The sequence below is a fragment of the Phacochoerus africanus genome, chromosome 5, assembly GCF_016906955.1.
Source record: "Phacochoerus africanus isolate WHEZ1 chromosome 5, ROS_Pafr_v1, whole genome shotgun sequence".
Classification (NCBI taxonomy): Eukaryota; Metazoa; Chordata; class Mammalia; order Artiodactyla; family Suidae; genus Phacochoerus; species Phacochoerus africanus.
Window position 1 is genome coordinate 82033922 of NC_062548.1, and position 5659 is coordinate 82039580.

A 5659-nucleotide genomic window follows, 5' to 3' on the forward strand; every position below is an offset into this window, starting at 1 on the left:
CCACTGCACCACGACGGGAACTCCTCTGCATTTATTTTGAGAGTAACTGCATAAGAAAGCTTGCTTTGAGCATTCGTGATCAGCCTCTTTGGTCCTTCAGATTCCTTCAAATTCAATTCAGACAATTGATTCAAAATCAACAATGATAGCACAATGATGGTAGAGACAAACAGAACTTGAGTTACTTCAATTCTGTCATTCTGTGTGACCACATGGAGTTTTTATTGTGTTTAAAGTTTCTGGCATTTATTGTCAAATGCGATTTTTATGCATCTCTGCCAAATGTATCCTTATGTTGAAGACTTTTCCTATTTATTTAAACTCTTACTTCAGGTGAAAGAGAGCTTCTGAAATTAAAATTAATGAAAAATGTTCTTTGATCAAAGATGGATCAACACATCATGAATATGGGAAGAAAAAGGAGTTTGACAGTCATTGACAAATGTGCAGAAGTTAATTGCAAAAACAGAAACTATAGCAATTGCTATTCATTACTATAAAAGACCAATAGGTAAGTCTAAGTTTTCGTCTTTTTCTTCAAAAATACATTCATGAAATTGAAAGTATTATTCCATAACTCTTTTTCTTTTTTTTAGATTATGACCTTTATTTTATTTTTATTTATTTACTTATTTATTTATTTTTTGTCTTTTTGCTATTTCTTTGGGCCGCTCCCGCGGCATATGGAAGTTCCCAGGCTAGGGGTCGAATCGGAGTTGTAGCCGCCAGCCTACGCCAGAGCCACAGCAACGCGGGATCTGAGCCGCATCTGCAACCTACACCACAGCTCAGGCAACGCCAGATCGTTAACCCACTGAGCAAGGGCAGGGATTGAACCCTCAACCTCATGGTTCCTAGTCGGATTCGTTAACCACTGCGCCACGACGGGAACTCCTTATTTTTATTTTTTTATTGATGTAATGCATAGGTTCATAAGAGAAATTTTCTGGCTGTGATTATTGGTTTCATTGTGTGATTTTACTAAAATTAATTTCGTTATATAGGAAGGAGGTATTAGAAATGATCTGCTCTGGATGTCAGATATTAGCCCTAGCACCCTAACCAGTCACCTATTCTGTTTGGGGGCTCCCTGACTCTCCTGCTCCCACACAGCCTCATCCCCACCCCCACTCCATTCCTTCACCCACCACTGCAAACAGGACCTGTTATTCAGGTGCTGGAGAAAGGCAGTTAAGATGTACTTAAGATAATTCACTCCTCCTCCCAGGTTCTTCCAGCTTTCCCCTTTTTCTTGTAAAGAAAGAAGTTAGGTTACAAAATTAGTAGGGTAAAACTGAAACCTCCATCCTCTTTTCCCATTTGTTGAGAGCAGAAATGAGCAGAAGCCTGAGCCTACAGGACACGCCTACCATCTGAGTAATGCTGGGGAGAGGGGTAGGAGACAGGAGGATTCAACTAGCACAGGCTTTGCTTGGACCCTCAGACCCCTGCATCTAAAGCCATGTCCAGCCAGGAGCACTCAGTGGCTTTCCTCTCTGGAGGACAGTCTGATGACTCAAGTCTTAGCACCATCCAGGGACCCTTGGTCTGCCTGGAGCCCGCATCCCTCCTACCCTCCATACTCAGGCTCCCAGCATCACCTTAATGCTAGAGAGAGAAGGAAGTTTCCTTTTTTTTCTCTCTCTCTCTTTTTTTCTTTTCTTTCTTTCTTTTTTTTTGCCTTTTTTTTTTTTTTTTTTTTGCCTTTTCTAGGGCCACTCTTGCGGCATATGGAGATTCCCAGGCTAGGGGTCCAATATGAGTTGTAGCCACTGGCCTATGCCAGAGCCACAGCAACGCGGGGATCTGAGCCGCGTCTGCAACCTACACCGTAGCTCTCACGGCAACACTGGATCCCCATCCCACTGAGCAAGGCCAGGGATCGAACTCACAACCTCATGATTCCTAATCGGATTCGTTAGCCACTGCACCACGACGGGAACTCCAGAAGTTTCCACTTCAATCCACGTACCTCTTCCCAGTCCACCCCAACTCTGATCAGCCTGATGTCCCTAACTCTGAATAATCAACACAAGAAGGAAGCTATTTCCCATCAAAATTTAGCACAGGATTATCATCACTTTTCAGTTCTCAAAAGGTTCCTGAATCCTCCGATAGTGATTCATTACGTCATTAAGTGTCATATTTCCTTCATGTTGGTGACAGGAAAAGTTATGATACTTATTTTTCATTTTTACTTGCAAAATATAATGAATTCCACTGATGACCTATTTCTGAAATCCACCAATCAAAGGGAATCATGAAGTTCACCATAGTAACAGCTCAGTGTCAGCCCCCACGTGAGAACCACACAGCTTAGGAGGCCCAGGCCAATAGTAGGGCAGAGCAATGTTACCATCTCATAGCAACCAAGAGATCTGCATGGCAACATCAGTTGCTATATAAAAGAAAAATTAGAAACAATATTTTGCTAGGGAGAAATAAAGGTATTAACTGTTAAGTCATACTTGAGTCATGGTTGTGAGGACTCATCCTAAAATATCCATCTAAATATAGCTCAGATAATACCTGTCAGATCCAAGAGTCCACATGACTCTGCATAGGAACTCTTTACCCACCACCACCTGGAACCATATGACTCTGCATAGAACAGATTACTTCTGCATAGGAAGGGAGAGTCTTTGAATACTAGGAACTGTAAGGCATATCGGGAGGCTAAATTATGCATGAATCATCACATTTAATCCCATGAGCTAGGCAGGGCAGATATCATTATTATCTATCACTAAATTCTCCATCTTCCCCCCAACCCCAACCCCAAACTGCTTCCGCTTCAAGCTTTCCCATCTTCATTAATAGCAATACAATTCTTCTAAGTATTCAGACTGAAAACCTCAGAGGCCTCCTTCTTGACTATTTTCTTTCTCTCATGCTCAGTCAAATCCATCAGCAGACCCTCTCCTTTCTTTCAAGATATGTCCAGAATCCAGCACCTCCATGAGGCCAAACCACTGTTCTCTCTCACCTGAACCTCCTAACCTGTGTCCCTGCTTCATACCTACAGTCTGTTCTCAATACAGCCAAAGTGATACTTCCAAAATATGAGTCCTTGGCTCATGACCCTCCAAGGACTTCCCATCCTCTCACAGAGAAAACCCAAGTCCTCACTGTGACCTCCAAGACTGCACACAACTTAGTTCCCTCTTGTTCCCCTCTCACTCTCTCTCCACTACTGTGTGCTTCCTCACCGGCTCCAGCTACCATGTTCTCCCTGCTGTTCTTCCAGCACATCAGGCTCCCTCCTACCTCAGTGCCTTTGCACTAGTTACTCTTCTCTGTTTGGAACCTTTTCCCTCCAGATACCTTCAAGGCTCACTCCCTCACTTCCTTCAAATATTCATGCAGATGTTACCTTCTAAGTGAACCCTTGCCTGACCTATTTTAAAACTGGACTCTGTACCCACATCCTTCACCCACTTCCTCTAACTCCCTTCTGTGATATAATTGATACATAGAACAATGCCTGGCACTTACCAAGTATTCAATAAATATGTGATTATGAAGCACTGTTTTATGGATAAGCTCATTGGGCTCAAGAAGCTAAATGAGGCATTCCTGCTGTGGTGAGTTCCTGCTGTGGGATTAGGAGCATCTCTGGAGCACTGGGACAAATTTGATCCCTGGCCTGGCACAGTGGGTTAAAGGATCCAGAATTGCTGCAGCGTGGCATAGGTCACAACTGTGGCTCGGATTTGATCCCTGGCCTGGGAACTCCCTTTGCCTCGGGTGACCAAAATAGAAAAAATAAAGCTGAATGATTTACTCAGGGGCTGGCATCCAGAACATATTAGAGGTCAGACTTGAAGCTTGATTTGCCAGTGATTTCCCAAATTGTGTTTTTACCACATTTTGGTTTCCTTTTTTAGATCTACCACCTCTTCTAATAGGACCATGAATGTGTTCATCCCCCGGGAAGGGAAGGACTTCTAGGCTGAGGGCATGGCCAAGGCAGGAGTGGAGAGTGGCGATGAGCTGGTCCAGAGCCTGAGTGTGCCACAGCTTGAAGTTCTCAGACCAGGGATTGAACCTGGCAGCAGAGGTGAAAGTGCCAAATCCAAGCCACCAGACCACCAAGGAACTCCATTCAGCATTCTTATTCTTTTATTCACTCAGGTCGAAGCCAAAAATTTAAATGGAAATTTCAGTCTGTAAAATGTTTCCTCAGTTCCTGCTAGTTTGTCCTCAAAGAGTCTCAGAGTTGTCTTATTTGTACATTGCATGACTGGTTGAAAAAAATTTTTTTAAATCCTGTCATCAAAGATGTTTTTTGGTCTATACACGAGTTTGGGTTTTTGTTTTGTTTTTAAAGAGAAACCGCCTAGTGTTATGGAATTATGTGGGATGTTTACTAAGCTAAAAACTGTAGTAATATGCCCACATTTTCTACCCTAATTCTAACAGTGGATGGTAAAGGGGCAGAGGACAAAATAAGTGGGAAGATTGGAAAGATCACCCACAAGCAGGACATGGAGAGGAATAAACCTGAAGCAAGAACATTTGCTTCTGTGACTTATGTTGGTGGTTAGAAAATGCTGGTATAATCTTGTTGGGTATGTGTTGAAGAAAAAAATTATCATGACTTTTCCACCAAGAAACTAGAATCATGAAAGACAAAATCAAGAGTAATACTAGCCACTCCTTTTTGAGCACTGGCACTGAGGCAGGCATTTTGTGAAGTACCTTCATACAGTTTTACCTTTAAACTCTCAGCAGCTCTGGATGGAAAGGGTCATCTCCCTATTTTGCAGAGTCAGCTCAGAGAAATAAAATGACTTCCCCAAGATCATGTAACTGAAACATGATGATGTTGACCCACTTGCCTCCAAAGTCTTTGTTCTCAACTGTTACATCACATCTCCTCTCTTCAGTAAGATGAATTGATGTGATATAAATAAACATGGAAGAAATAGAAAACTTGGAGGTGACATAAAAAAAAAAAAAAGCCTCAGCAAAAGTATTGCTCCATTTAAAGCATCCATGGAGGGAGAGTTTGGCAGGTGTATGGAGGTCCTGAAAGAGCCATGCCCACAGTCCTGCTTCTCATCTCAATGGCAACACCATCATCTCCTCCATTTAATGCCACAGAGTTAGTGCAATACCAATAGAAACGAAAACGCAGTGCCTTGCTCTCAAAGGTTCAGATTACCAAAAGTTGTAGAGCACAGCCTTGTTCTGTAATCACTTCCCTATTGATATAAAACTCACAAATAAGATGTTTCATTACAATAAGACCTGAAGACAATCAGCTCTTTCCTCATAGTGGGGGAATCAAGGGTGGGCACTGAAAGCAAATAGAATTTTGGGAGCTGGAATGGTCATACTGAAACTGGTTAAGCGGAAGTATTTGTATTAAAGTGACCACTTCTGCATCACATTCTCTCTCGTATTTTCTCTCAGAAGCAAATCTAAACCTAAGCAGACACAAATAAAAGACCTGCTATGGATTCCTAATTTTTTAATATCTAGCCTAACTTTACAGCTAAATGTGAAGTTAATATACTGCGAGATATGGCATTTTGATTTAGTCCAGGGCAGTTTCTATCTGGACTAAACGTTCTTGCTATTTAGCCTGAGAAGCAGACATTCCTCTGTTCGAAGGTAGTTGTAGCTATAGTACCTAACATCAGGATTACCTTTT

At 42.1% G+C, this 5659-nt stretch overlaps 1 long non-coding RNA gene across 1 annotated transcript; it reads left to right on the plus strand.

The window, feature by feature from the left end:
• LOC125128019 (uncharacterized) lies at window positions 1-5395 on the plus strand. The gene is made up of 2 exons (XR_007135117.1): window positions 1-511; window positions 3888-5395. It is a non-coding gene; the product is annotated as an uncharacterized LOC125128019 (long non-coding RNA).
• Window positions 5396-5659: the final 264 nt, after the last annotated feature.